Below are 16,131 nucleotides of genomic sequence, written 5' to 3' on the forward strand. Positions count from 1 at the left end.
TCTTAATCATTAAGATGATCATAAAAACTAATACTAAAGCACTCTCCCATCTTTTTAGATTTGAGAAACTTTTATCCTTCTGCCTAATTTGAATCTTCTAATTCGTTCTGCTTTACATTGAACATCTTCCAATGTTTCAGAATTATACTTAAACTTGTAAGTATAACCATATTACTGAGCTTTAGTAAACCATGACGAATAGTCTTATCGATCTTTTGTGGTGGACATAATCAGTGCACAAGAATGTGTACTCGATCCCGTAGTCCTTTACTTGACTCAGACATCTATGTGACCGAGTAATTAGTCTTAATTTTTCCAATACTTGAAAGTTCTCACTCATCATGCTATACAACTTGCATGATTCCAAGTTCTGGTCCAATTGCAACTTGGGTGATGAGAATCTTTCCTTATTTGGTAAATTTAGACATTACCACAAATGAAAGAATCAATTTCATATTTCCACTCTTGCTATTAATGGAATCATATAAGCAACAATTTTACCTCAAATGCCATTCTAAGGATATTTTAAAATAAATAAAATATAAAATTTTCTTTTATTTTAAAACTTTGCGGAAAAACTTATCGTTACAATCCATATGAAAACTTGTTGTTATCTATTCGTAAGCAATATCTCATAACTCCTAAGAAGTAGCTCAAGAATCCGATCTTCAAGCTACGCGATAGAAATCCATCTACGCGATCAGATTCAACATATTCTTTCTTTAAGTTTCTTTACTTTTCTTTGATTCTTAAAACATCAACATGTGACCCAGTCACATCATGTATCAAGAATCTCATATTAGAAACTTAGCAGAGTTAGATAGTGGACTTTACCTGAAGTAGAGTCAAACTTATTGACTTCAACATCCTTAGGTAAATTTGGCAGATTCGTGACCAATGTCCCTTCCTATGGCAATATAAACATATGGACACTTTGATAATGGTACACGGTACTATCACAGACTCAGCTTTTCTCTTTACCATTTGGTCAACCGAGTTGATTATGGCTGATCCCTTTCCATTGGGAAGAGAGAGCTTTACTAAATATCCAATGTCATCATTGTCAATGTCCATAAAGTTTTAGGAAGTTGATCTTATCAAATAGATAAGATCATTAAGGGTCTTGTCATAGAATGTTTCATAGGTGTTCCAAAAGAACTTACTATGTGACTTAGAAAGTAGTTGAACCACCAACTTTCTCAAGACTTTGACACCCAACTCTCCCAGCTTGTCAATATTTGACTACATCTCTAAGATGTGATCACACCTAGACCTTGCCTTGCTAATAGGGCTTGAGTGACCTTGAACTTGTGGTTTAGGGAGAATAATTGGAGGAGGTGAATGAAGTATGATTTGCAAGGGACATCATCTTCATTTAGGAAAGCTTGTTTCAAGAGATTTGGGAAGATCATAAATATCTAAACCATACATCTTTTGGGAGATATTCAAGATAGTTGATCTTAAGTCCTTAATATGACACCCAATATGAAATATTAAGGCTAGGACCCAACAAACTATTTTATAACTTAGAAGAGGTATGCTGTAATCCAAGCTATAAAATATTTGAAGGTAGGTGAATGACGATTCAACAATTTCCACCAAGATAAACGAAATGTATTATTAGGTTTTAATTGGTTTTTGAAACTCCTAGATCTTTGAGATTCATTGAACTGTTCAATGGCATGTTTCAATCTCGAGTATGCCCTTCAGGTTTTGTGACTGGGATGCCGAGGATCACAAAACAAGGTGTTAAGTAACCATGAAAATTTCTTGGTACCCTTAAGTGTTTACCCCTCAGTCGATGTGCCGATTAACCACACACGCTCCATCGATACTATGATAAACATTAAGTTACCCTTTTCCTACCTTGTTAAATACGAGTTAGTGTGCCGGTTAACCACACACGCTCCACTAACCGACTTAAACAAAGTGCAAAGTGTAATTTCATGGATTAGCACCTTATTCACATTTTCCTAAGTAACTAAGATTGGGTATTATTAAGAGTTTAGTTACTTAGTATTTATCATTAATACTTTTAATGAAGGGAGAATTATAGTCCTGTCAAACCCATTCACCTAACGACCCTCCACCAGTCAAGCAAGCGGTGGGTGAGAGTGGACACCCATTAAGTTGCCATTTTATAGGCAACAACCTTATACCCACCTTATAGACCGGCTTCGTGAATGAGGCGTACTAGCGGTAAGACTGAATTTACTCTTATACATATATATATTATTAACTTATAATATTATAAAGTATAAGGGTTGAATTTTAACTCTTTAAAATTCTAAGGGCTAACTTGGAATTAAAGTATTCATAAGTGAAAACTTTTTCAAATTCCAAAACATGAGGGCATGTTTTGAAACTATTCAAAACTAATTAATTCCATAACTTATGTGTTTAAAGTAGTTTTAATCCAAAAACTCTTCAAGTTCCATAACTTGAGGACAAGTTATGGAAGACTTTAAACTAATAAAAGAATTAACTTTTCTTTATTTTCTAACTTATGGAATTAATTAAGGTTACACTCTTTTTTTATTATTATTATTTAATGAAGAGACTCTTGGTCCTCCATAACTTGAGGACAAATTATGGAGTCATAACACCATTTAATTAGAACTAGACTCTTCATTTTGTAACCTTTGCCAATTTTATGAGTTTTATGAAGCTTAAATGTGACTTTTCATATAACTTGAGGACAAGTTACAAAAACACATTTTAGAATCAACTCTTAGATTAATTTGGACTGAAAACAACTATTTCACTCAACTTTTCTATTAATCTAAGCAACTCATAAGAACAAGATAATTCAAATCAAACTTTTTCATGTAATTAGTCTAAACCTTAAACTAATACAAAACATGAATCTATTGACAATTATCTTTGAAATTGGATTAGCATGAACATTACCACATCAAAAACAAGTTTATAAGTCCAAAAACATCTTAGGGTAATGTTCCTAGTCCAATTCCAGCCAAAAAGGTCGAATTTATGCTGTCTGGGGGTCCAACTCGTCGAGTGCACGAACCAACTCGGCGAGTTGGATGCTTTTTGCCTTGGACTCGACGAGTCCATTCATGGACTCGGCGAGTCTGCTGGGCAGACATCATCAAAACTCGATTTTTCCAGCTTCTTTTGCAAGTATAAAAAGAAAACAAGCCTAGGCTCTGATACCACTGTTGGGTTATGAGCATTCTAACACTCCTAAGTGTACATGCAACCCTAAATACGTTGGATCTATGTTTTCTCTATTATACATGCAAATAAGAACTTTCCAAGGTATTATCCTAATCTAGCATACAAAACAATAAATATAACAAGATAGAATACATATGTCTTTGATATAGAAGGTCTTCATGAAGCTTGAGTGCTTAGTGCCCCAAGTGTGACACCTCAAATGGTTCACACAACACCAAATACAATTGGAATAACTTGAGAGAATTCTACACTTCATGAAAATCGGCAAGCCCTCTCTAGAATGATACTAGTGGCCAATTGTGTCAAGAATAAGATCTTTATATAGTGTTACAATTATGGTAAACCCTAATTGTCATGACTTTCCATTTCCTTGGATCCATGGGTTCAAATACACCATGGAGCATCCATGGACCATCCAATAGGTTTTAGTCCAACTTAATTATCCTTGGAGCATTAGCCCACTATACAAGTATGGATGATTTACACAATCAACCCATATATTTAATTAGTCTTCTTTTGATCACTTAATTAATCCTAGATTAATTCTTGATCAATACTAATTAAATAATCTTATTATTCTTATTATTAATATACTAGAACTTATAATATATTAATAACCATAAGTGTCTTATTTCTCTCATTATAGTCTATCCAAGTGCATGATGTCATGCAACCCAAATGGACCATGTTGGGTCGGGTCAAGTCTTACCAATTATAGTTATGGACTTAGACATTAATCCAATAGTGTTTCCACTAGCTCATTAAGTTAACCAAGATTATTATTTATTAGTGTGACGTATATGATGTTTTGGTTACTCCGGTTGATCCTTCTTTGAATACTTCTCATGACCATGCCCTTGTTCCTTCTTGACTCTTCTGTGGTCCCATAAGAGGAAGTGGTTACTATCTGGGCTTGTCGTGCGAGAATGGAAGTGACAAAAGAATTTTCTGAGATTTAAGGTAACTTTATGGGGTGATCCTTACGGAGTCATTCTATAATTGCACAATGTATACAAGTTATATATAACTCAAGATTAAATAGACCTTCGAATAAATGATCCTACTCCAAAACCACAACCAAACAAGGAACAGGTAATGAAGCGTAGATCACAATTTCTAAGTCTATAAAACCCCAATTATATATAACCTTGGGAGTATACATTGCAAAATTATAGACCTATCCGTAAGGATCTTTTAAGTTATCACATAAGTTACTTATATAGAGCCTAAAATACTCCTATAGTATTCTAATTTTGATGTTCTGATCTAGAGATCCTTTGTATAGGGTTAGGTAAGTTTTAACACCATTGCAACACCACATCACTCCAAAGCACATGTCGGTCATACCTCGAATGAATACAGTTGATCAGGCTATATTGATCCTAGCTATGATTACATAACGGTTCAGGTTTGATGACAGTGTTCAACCTTTAAATACTTTAGTTCTGTACTGCTCATGATACTCGTTCTAGTATCTACATGTATAAGCAAGTAGGTATATTTTTATAGCTTTTCATTATACTCTTAAAATATATCATTATCCAGAGCACTTAAGCCCCGTTGCATTTATAGTTGTATATCTTTTACCGGTTGATATACTTAGTTCGCTATAAACAATGCTCTGATACCAATCTGTCACACCTTAAAACCGGAACGGCGGAATCGTTCGGGTGGAGGACGTCATGTTTAGTATCACAAGATATGTATACAGTAAGCAAGTAATGAAAAATCATTTCATGTATAAAGAAAGTGTTTACAATGTGTGTGTTCACAAAACATAGAATTCATAAGAAAATAACAAAACAAGACTCAAATCTATACGGTTCCATCTTCTGAATTCCCATAGCGTGTACCTGTCTGCTAGTTTCCTGAGAATACAAGTTATTTGAAAGAGTTGATCAACAATTAAGCTGGCGAGTTCATAAGATTTTAGTGATGTATGTAAGTTGTAGAAAGTTGTTGAAAAATGTAGTTGAATAGTAGTAAGTTATAAGTTATGTTTTTAGAAAATTTCGCCTGTTCCTCTAGAAAATCCTATATTTCCTAATTTGATGAAAGATACATAAGAATGATTCTACAGTCCTTTCTATGAGTACTAAATGGATACAAGTTGTATAAAACTCAGAGTAAACAGACAAATGATTGTGCACATTTGCCCTAAGTCCACAACCAAACAAGGAACAGGAGATAAGGCGGATGTAATATTTCCTTAATATTTAATGAAAATATCCCTGGTGTATTCACTCGTTACTAATGGAGTTAATTGTAATATTTCCTTAATATTTAATGAAAATATCCCTTAAGAAAACCCTTATTTCTTATAATAAAATAGTGACCACAGTGATTACTTCTATAATCACTTAGTTTATACTGGCTGTATATAATCTAATATCGAATAAATAGTTGATTGGATGAATCTGCCCTAAGCCCACAACCAAACAAGGAACAAGAAATAAGGCGGAAAGCAAACATCCAACTACGTGTTGGGTATTAATGATAAATAACCATGATGTATAAACTAAGGTATTATAGAGTCAATCACCTATAGTCCTTTAAGTTTACATTGGTTTAATAAAATGGATTAAACCCTTTACTGTTGAGTTTCTAGCTTTGAGTACCAAAAGTTCTGTTTGAAAAGTATGCTTTGTACTTGAAAATTGTGCATTGAATTAGTGTCCTATGACTTGACCCATACCTGGTACCCCTTATGATGACTTAATGTATACGAAACATATATATAACTAAGATCAAATAAATAATATGTTGGGTGAATCTGCTCTAAGCCCACAACCAAACAAGGAACATTAAATAAAGCGGAGAGCACACATCCTATTACATGTCGGATCCTATATATATATATATATATATATATATATATATATATATATATATGTCACACCCCGAAAACCGAAGGCGGAAACATTTCCGGGGTTGACTCCATGTTGAGTATCAAATCCAATGTACATAGTAAGTAAGTAGAACAACCATTACATTACATATAAAAGTTTTACAAATGTTTTCAAAAGTAAAGTTGTACAATTGTGATACATAGTATATATATATGAACAAAATGAAACGGGTCTTCTGAGCATTCCAACTTCAAGCAAAAAGGATCTTCGGTACCTGTTCTAACGTCGACCTGAGAACACAAGCGGTTTTGAAAATCAGCATAACACTGGTGAGTTTATAAGTAGTTTTGTTTTGTGAAAATGTACATGTTTCCTTTCTGATTCTGAAAATGTGACACACGCCAAGAAAATCCCACATTTTCTTAAAAGTTGGTTGTTGTTTCACAATATGTAAAGTATAATAAGTTTGTACACTAAAAACACATTTACTCATGTGAAAAATGTATAGTTTGATTATCCAGTTTGTTACACTTTTCTAGTTATGTATATGTTCCCCAAGAAGGCCCCATGCTTTCCTGAATGTTGGTTTTCATTGTAAAGATGTATTCTGTTAGACCTGGTTATGTACAAGGTTTCCCAGGAAGATCCATACCTTCCAGAATGTTGGTTATCAATGTAAAAGATGTATAAAGTTATTCATTATTACTATAAGTAAAGCTCTGTTATCCTAGTTGCGAGTTCCATAACCATACTAAAGACTGAACCTGTGGCAATAAGTAGTCCACAACCTTATGACTTTCGTCACCCTTGAACCATTTCGGTTCGGCTGTAGCTAGCAGCCAGGTGTGGGGTAGTCAGCCCCGTATAGATCTATACACTCAAGTCACGCTCTCTAAATCCCAGAGATTCTGGTTACGGGTGTAGTCCTCCACTCGCGTATCTCTATGGAGTGTTCGCCGAGGACGTGTCTCTAATCATACATGAATAACAAATTTACTAGTAATAATATGATAATCCTCCTTTCGCGTATCTATGTGGAATATTATCGAGGACAAGATAGTGTAAAAATTATATTGTTCATATGTTCTAATGTCATGCTTTTAACTGATAAAATGTGGAAAACCATTTGTGAAATATATAAAACATGACAGTTTATAAAACCCATTTCACAAATAAATGTTTACGTGATCTGCATGTTCTACTGGTTATCAGTTGTGTATATCAGTATTAAAAGCATATGAAATGTGAAACACACACACGAAAATAAGTTTTGAGTACAAGAAAACCCTTGTACTTTGCTTGTGTTCCCCCTGAAAACAGTGAAAAAGGGTAGGGGTATGAACTCACCGGACTCGGAAATGCGTCGGTTTTGGATACTAGACGTTGGTTCGGGGATTGTTTACTCGCGATGTCCCTACGTAAAATGTAATAATGTCCATATATAACTAATTAGATTTATACTCACTAATTATATGGAACATTACACTCCAACGAGGTTAAACACCTCAAAACGAGTGTTTGGAGCGACCCGGGTGACATCTTCGGACATAATATGGAACTAGGGACTTGGGACTTGAGTTTACTCTCCAAAAGTAAACATATTAGGGAGTTTACAGCCATAAAACACACACACACACACATGATTTTACAGCCATTAACTCATGTTGGTGTGATTTTGAGGGTTTAATGGCTTGAATGGACATGGGGATTGTTGGAATGACTTACTAAAATGCCTTGGTTTAATTTGTTTGGATTTATAACATTAAAAAGGGAGTTTATGGCCTTAAACATGGAGTTTACGGCCGTAAACTCTACTATGGGCAAGAATAAATCATTTGAGGTACAAAGAACAATCACATGTGATTCTAGTTAATTTTCGAAGCCTTGTTATGAATTTAGGTCACCATTTAACACATTTTTAGGAGTTTACGGCCTAGAAGTCTGTTCTATGGCCGTAAACTCTCTTTTGCTCATGAAAAGTTAGTTTTTCACACTTAAAACAATCACATGTGATTCTAGAAATTTATGCAAGTCATTAGAGTGAATTTGATGCATCTTTTGACCAAGTTTCATGAGTTTACGCCCAAGGGTATGTTCCTAGGCCGTAAACTCCTATATGTGGCATTTTTGATGTGTTTAAGGTCCCTAAATTATTTTTAGATGGTTCTAGGATTTACCACAAAGCTATTTGTTAAGTTTCAAGGCATTCTAGCATGTAAAAATGAGTTTATCCTCTTTGTTTGAGGAGTTTACGGCCCAAGCACATTTCTTGGCTGTAAACTCTTGTTTGTCCCTCGAAATTTAGGGTTTAAATGTTTTAAGTCCCAATTTGCAAGCCTTAAGGTCGTATCTAAGTCGCAACTATGATTTGGAAGGGTTAAATGGCTCAAAAACCCCATTTTTAGGTGTTTACGGCCCAAGCTTGATCCTTGGCCGTAAACACATGTTCTAGGTCCTAAAACTCAATTTAAACATCAAATTGAAGGCTAAAGAGGTTAGATAACAAGTTAGGAAAGTTACCTCAAAGATTTGAAGCCTTAAACTTGAGATTTGGACCTTTAATTCTAGTTTGAGGAGAGAGGTTGGAATTGTTTATGGAAGAAATGGCCAAAAGCTTCAAATGAAAGCTTTGAATCACTTATATAGTGCTCGGGAATTGGACACGACGGAATTCTACCTGATACCGGCGTTAAGTGGGGCTTTTGGTCATACCCGACCAAATTGTCGTGACCCGATATGGTCGATTCTAGAATTATTCCGACATCTATAATGGGGTGTTAAAATGATTCCTAATGGCATTAAGACACCCATTAAGTCATTTTAGATCAATACAAGTTAATGACTTAATAAAATGGCAAAATCGGAAACGAATTTGGAAACGACTTTTGGTTGATAAAATTGGATTACAAGTTGAGTCAGAAGAAGTGATATGAAATTTCGGGTTGTTACATTATCCCCCCGTTAGAGGGAATTTCGTCCCGAAATTCAAGACAAGATAAAATACAAATCATGGATCTAGAAAGAGTTGTGGATACTTCTGATGCATCGTGTCTTCCCGCTCCCAAGTGAACTCCGGTCCCCGCTTGGCATTCCAGCGAACCTTCACTAACGGGATGCGACTTTGTTTCGTACGTTTGACTTCTCAATCCATGATTTCGATCGGTTCCTCCACAAAGTTGAGGTTTTCATCGATCTCGATCTCGTCTAAAGGAATCACTAGGGTTTCATCGGACAGACACTTCTTGAGATTTGAAACATGGAAGACGGGATGGATGTTACTGAGCTCGTGAGGTAAAGGAAGTTTATAGGCTACCGGACCAGTCCTGGCGAGGATCTCAAAAGGTCCAATGTACCTCGGATTAAGTTTCCCATGCTTACCAAAACGTACAGTGCCTTTCCAGGGCGAGACCTTCAATAGGACACGATCTCCAACCTGGAATTCTAGTGCTTTCCGACGGTTATCAGCGTAACTCTTCTGGCGATCACGTGAAGTTTTCAGTCGTTCTCGTATTTGGATGATCTTCTCGGTGGTTTCATGGATGATCTCAGGACCAATGAGAGCACTATCGGGGACTCGACTCTTGGCTAGCTGTGTATCTCCCACCTCGGCCCAACACAGAGGGGATCTGCACTTACGACCGTATAGGGCTTCGAAATGGGGCAGCCCTAATGCTGGTGTGATAACTGTTGTTGTACGAGAATTCGATCAAAGGTAGATGTGCGTCCCACGACTTTCCAAAGTCAATGACACATGCGCTAAGCATGTCTTCCAGAGTTTGGATTGTTCTCTCACTCTGTCCATCTGTCTGAGGATGATACATCGTGCTCATATCTAGTTTGGTTCCAAGAGCTTTCTGGAGAGAGTGCCAAAATCGGGAGGTAAACCTGCTATCTCGATCAGAGATAATGGACGCAGGTACACCGTGCAGTCGCACTACCTCCTGGATATAAATCTGCGCGAGTCTTTCCATCTTGTATGATTCTTTGATTGGAACGAAGTGAGCTGACTTTGTCAAACGATCGACAATCACCCAAATGGTATCGTACCCACTCGAGCACTTGGGTAGTTTGGTGATGAAATCCATGGTGATCATCTCCCATTTCCATTCAGGTATTTCGGGTTGCTGGAGTAGACCCGAGGGTTTTTGGTGTTCAAGTTATACCTTGGTGCAAGTCAGACACTTGCCCACAAACGTAGCTATCTCAGCCTTCATGTTTGGCCACTAGTATTGTTTCTTGAGATCTAAGTACATCTTGTCAGAGCTCGGGTGTACAGAGTATCGGGTTCTATGTGCTTCCTCCATAACTATCTCTCTGAATCCTCCGAACTTGGGAATCCAGATCCGATCCATGAAACAACGGACTCCGTCACCTCTGATCTCAAGTTTCTTTTCCATTCCTCTTAAGGCCTCAGTCAACACATTCTTGGGTTTGAGGGCTTCTAATTGGGCTTCTCGGATTTGCATGGGTAGGTTGGAATGGATGGTCATCGTCTGGTTCATCACCTTGCGGCCTACACTCTCCTTTCGGCTAAGGGCATCTGCTACCACATTGGCCTTGCCGGGATGGTAGCGGATTTCACACTCATAATCACTGAGCAGTTCTACCCATCGCCTTTGTCTCATGTTCAAGTCTTTCTGATCAAAGATGTGTTGCAGGCTCTTATGATCAGTGAAGATCGTGCACTTGGTTCTGTAGAGGTAATGTCTCCAAATTTTCAACGCAAAGACTACGGCTCCTAGCTCCAAGTCGTGTGTGGAATAGTTGACCTCGTGTGCTTTCAACTGTCTAGAAGCATAGGCAATTACTTTTCCCCTTTGCATAAGCACACAACCTAAGCCTTGATTAGACGCATCGCAGTAGACAACGAAGTCCTCTGTCCCTTCGGGTAGGGACAGAACAAGCGCGCTGCACAAGGCTTTCTTCAGTGTCTGGAATGTGGTTTCTTGTTTATCACTCCAACAAAAGGGTACACCTTTCTGTGTTAGAGTGGTTAGAGGGTTGGCGATTCTGGAAAAGTTTTGGATGAATCTTCAATAATAGCCAGCGAGACCCAAAAATTGTCGGATTTTTGTGGGTGTCTTCGGTGCTGACCAATTCTCTATTGCCTTTATCTTGGAAGGATCTACATGAATACCCTCCTCGCTTACCACATGACCGAGGAAAGTTACCTTCCGAATCCAAAACTCGCATTTGGAAAATTTCGCGTACAACTTCTCGGATCGCAGGGTCTCCAACACTAGTCTCAAGTGTTGTTTGTGGTCTTCTTCACTTCTGAAGTAGACGAGTATGTCATCAATGAACACAATGACAAACTTATCCAGATAAGGACGACACACCCGGTTCTTCAGGTCCATGAACACTGCCGGTGCGTTGGTTAGACCAAAGGGCATCACTACGAACTCGTAATGTCCATATCCAGTCCTAAAAGCTGTTTTGGACACATCACTTTCATGAACTCGTAGCTGATGGTACCCTGATCGAAGGTCATTCTTGGAGAAGCAACTAGCTCCCTTGAGTTGATCGAAAAGGTCGTCTATTCGCGGAAGAGGATATCAATTTTTAATAGTCAACTTGTTCAGCTCGCGATAATCGATACACATACGAAAGGATCCGTCTTTCTTCTTGACAAACAAAACCGGAGCTCCCCAGGGTGAGGAACTCGGTCTAATGAATCCTTTACTGAGCAACTCGTTAAGTTGACTGGATAACTCTTGCATCTCTGCTGGAGCTAAGCGATACGGAGACTTCGCTACGGGAGTAGCTCCAGGAATTAGGTCAATACGGAACTCGACCTGACGCTCGGGAGGGATTCCGGGAAGCTCTTCAGGAAACACATCAGGAAAGTTACAAACTTCGGGGATGCTCGCGAGGTCTTTAACTTCCTGTTTCTCGTTGATCACATGGGCCAAGAATGCAATACACTCCTTTCGTAGGAGTTTCTGAGCTTTGATGCAGGAAATGATACGAAGGTTGGAACTGAATTTATCACCATAGATTACTAGAGTTTGACCCGAAGGATGGCTTTTTCGAACCAAAGGATATCTGCATGATTGGGACTCAACCAATCCATGCCAATGATAACATCAAAGCTCTTTATGGATACTGGCATAAGATCGATAGGAAACGAATGGTCGTTCAGGGTAAGGGTACAACCTACGAACATCTCGCTAGCGCTTTCCTTTTCTCTGTTAGCCATCTCGATGGTAAATATTTCAGTTAAAGTTTGGGAATCATGTTTTAGGTTAGGTTTGAATGCATGACTAATAAAGCTCCTCTCAGCACCCGAATCGAAAAGAATATTAGCATATGAGTTGTCGAGAAGGAACGTACCCAAGACAACAGTGGGATCAGCGACCGCTTCCTCTCGTCCCATGGCGAGGACCCTTCCGGTGTTATCAACAGTAGACTTTTTGGGGCAGTTTCTTTTAAAATGCCCAACGTCACCACAGTTGTAACAGGCTTGACCAACGCCTGTTCCAGAAGATTGATTGGCCGATTGAGCTGGAGCCTTGCAAAATCGGACCGTGTGCCCCTTCTTACCACAATTGGTACATGATAGTTCTCGACAGGGGCCAGGATTGTGATGATACTTGCACTTTTCATTGAGAGGGAGATTACCAACATAGCGGCTGGTAGGAGTTGGAGCTGTGGATCCCACAACAGAAGCAGCAACAACGGGGGTAGTAGCAGCATGGACTGCTACTGTTTGCTATCTTTTGGAGGATCCTTGTGAAGATTGACCCTTCTTCTTCTTCCAAAATTTTCGTTTCTCACCACTGCTTTTAGTCGACTCAGGGGCAGTGGTGGCTTCCTCGACATCATCACTGTGGTCGATTATGGCTTGGGCTAAAGTCTTAGCACTATCAAATGTGTCCGGGCGAGCAGCTAAGACATGACCTTTTGTTGGGTTGGTTAGCCCCCAAATAAACCTCTCGATCTTTTTGCTTTCAGGAGTGACCAAACCAGGGCAGAGAAGGGAAATATCATCAAATCGGGAAGTGTATGCAGCAATGTCGGAACCTTTCATCTTTAGGTTCCAGAGCTCATGCTCTAGCTTCTGCATTTCACCACGGGGACAGTATTCGGCAAGGAGGAGTTCTTTCATGGTGTTCCAGCCCATGGCATTGGCTACAGGTAGGGTCAAGGATTTGACTCGGCCATTCCACCAAGTCAAGGCTTTATTACTGAAGGTACAGGCTGCAAATTTGACCTTATCAGACTCAGCACAGGCACAGATTTCGAAGATGGATTCGATTTTCTTGAACCATCGGGATAGGGAAATGACACTTCCAGTGCCATCAAAGGATGTTGGTTTTGCATTCATGAAGTTCTTATAGGAACTTCGATGCCCTTGATTGCCTTCTTGATCTTGAGTACCACCTCCTGAACCATCGGAACCACCGGTGTTCAATTGGGACATGGCAGCTGCCACCGCGGCGGTAACAGCTGTCTGAAATAACACGGGATCAACTTCAGGAGGAGGTGGTGGAGGGTTGTTGGTCTTTGAGCTGGGTCTCTTTCTGGGAGGCATCTTGATCTAATAAGATCAAGAAAGAGAGAGGATGATAAGTCCTCTGAATTGAATCGAGAGTTATGACAGATATTTATTCCAAATAAGCGATAAAACAGGAAAGAGTTATTGAAGCAGGTAAACTATCGCTAACGGAATGATCGGGGTTCTATACGTGTACGAGGTTTTCTACAAAGAATTGATTCGAGAAATACTCCCATAGTATTTCAAGATTCGTTACGATACTGGCTCGATGTTTGTGGTATTAGGGTAAGTTTTAGGCATGCCGCATACCACAGTCACTCCCAAGCACATGTTGGCCGTGTCTCGAATGAATATAGTTGGCCAGGCTATATTGATCCTAGACACGATTACATAACTGCCCAGGTTTAACAGCAGTACACAACACCCATTTACTTATGTTTTTTTCTACTTATAGTTATGGATTTCGATGGCTCGGTATACTTATATACTCTTTAAAACTACTTATAGTTTGAAGATACTTTTATTTCAGAGCACTTAGGCCCTTTAGTGTTTATAGTTTGATACCATGTAAGGTTTGGTATACTTTATTCACTATAAACAAGGGCTCTGATACCAATCTGTCACACCCCGAAAACCGAAGGCGGAAACATTTCCGGGGTTGACTCCATGTTGAGTATCAAATCCAATGTACATAGTAAGTAAAGTAGAACAACCATTACATTAAATATAAAAGTTTTACAAATGTTTTCAAAAGTAAAGTTGTACAATTGTGATACATAGTATATATATATGAACAAAATGAAACGGGTCTTCTGAGCATTCCAACTTCAAGCAAAAAGGATCTTCGGTACCTGTTCTAACGTCGACTTGAGAACACAAGCGGTTTTGAAAATCAGCATAACGCTGGTGAGTTCATAAGTAGTTTTGTTTTCTGAAAATGTACATGTTTCCTTTCTGATTCTGAAAATGTAACACACGCCAAGAAAATCCCACATTTTCTTAAAAGTTGGTTGTTGTTTCACAATATGTAAAGTATAATAAGTTTGTACACTGAAAACACATTTACTCATGTGAAAAACGTATAGTTTGATTATCCGGTTTGTTAAACTGTTCTATTTGAGTTCCAATGTATCCCCAGAAAGTCCCATACTTTCCTGATTGTGATTTATCATTTGTAAAAGATGTAATGTTATCTGTTTTGTTACACTTTTCTAGTTATGTATATGTTCCCCAGGAAGGCCCCATGCTTTCCTGAATGTTGGTTTTCATTGTAAAGATGTATTCTGTTAGACCTGGTTATGTACAAGGTTTCCCAGGAAGATCCCATACCTTCCTGAATGTGGTTATCAATGTAAAAGATGTATAAAGTTATTCATTATTACTATAAGTAAATCTCTGTTATTCTAATTGCGAGTTCCATAACCATACTAAAGACTGAACCTATGGCAATAAGTAGTCCACAACCTTATGACTTTCGTCACCCTTGAACCATTTCGGTTCGGCTGTAGCTAGCAGCCAGGTTCAGCCCCGTATATATCTATGCACTCAAGTCACGCTCTCTAAATCCCAGAGATTCTGGTTACGGGTGTAGTCCTCCACTCGCGTATCACTGTTGAGTGTTCACCGAGGACGTGTCTCCAATCATACAGGAATAACAAATTTACTAGTAATAATATGATAATCCTCCATTCGTGTATCTATGTGGAATGTTACCGAGGACAAGACAGTGTACAAAATATATTGTTCATACGTTCTAATATCATGCTTTTAACTGATAAAATGTGGAAAACCATTCGTGAAATATATAAAACATAACAGTTTATAAAACCCATTTCACAAATAAATGTTTACGTGATCTGCATGTTCTACTGGTTATCAGTTGTGTATATCAGTATTAAAAGCATATGAAATGTGAAACACACAAACGAAAATAAGTTTTGAGTACAAGAAAACCCTTGTACCTTGCTTGTGTTCCCCCCTGAAAACAGTGAAAAACAGTGAAAAAGGGTAGGGGTATGAACTCACCGGACTCGGAAAATGCGTCAGTTTTGGATACTAGACGTTGGTTCGGGGATTTTTTACTCGCGATGTCCCTATGTAAAATGTAATAATGTCCATATATAACTAATTAGATTTATAATCACTAATCACATGGAACATTACACTCCAACGAGGTTAAACACCTCAAAACGAGTGTTTGGAGTGACCCGGGTGACATCTTCGGACATAATATGGCACTAGGGACTTGGGACTTGAGTTTACTCTCCAAAAGTAAACATATTAGGGAGTTTACAGCCACAAAACACACACACACATGAGTTTACGGCCGTAAACTCATGTTGGTGTGATTTTGAGGGTTTAATGGCTTGAATGGACATGGGGATTGTTGGAATGACTTACTAAAATGCCTTGGTTTAATTTGTTTGAATTTATAACATTAAAAAGGGAGTGTACGGCCTTAAACATGGAGTTTATGGCCGTAAACTCTACTATGGGAAAGAATAAATCATTTGAGGTACAAAGAACAATCACATGTGATTCTAGTTAATTTTCCAAGCCTTGTTATGAATTTAGGTCACCATTTAA

This window comes from Lactuca sativa, chromosome 1, assembly GCF_002870075.4.
Source record: "Lactuca sativa cultivar Salinas chromosome 1, Lsat_Salinas_v11, whole genome shotgun sequence".
NCBI classification, from domain to species: domain Eukaryota; kingdom Viridiplantae; phylum Streptophyta; class Magnoliopsida; order Asterales; family Asteraceae; genus Lactuca; species Lactuca sativa.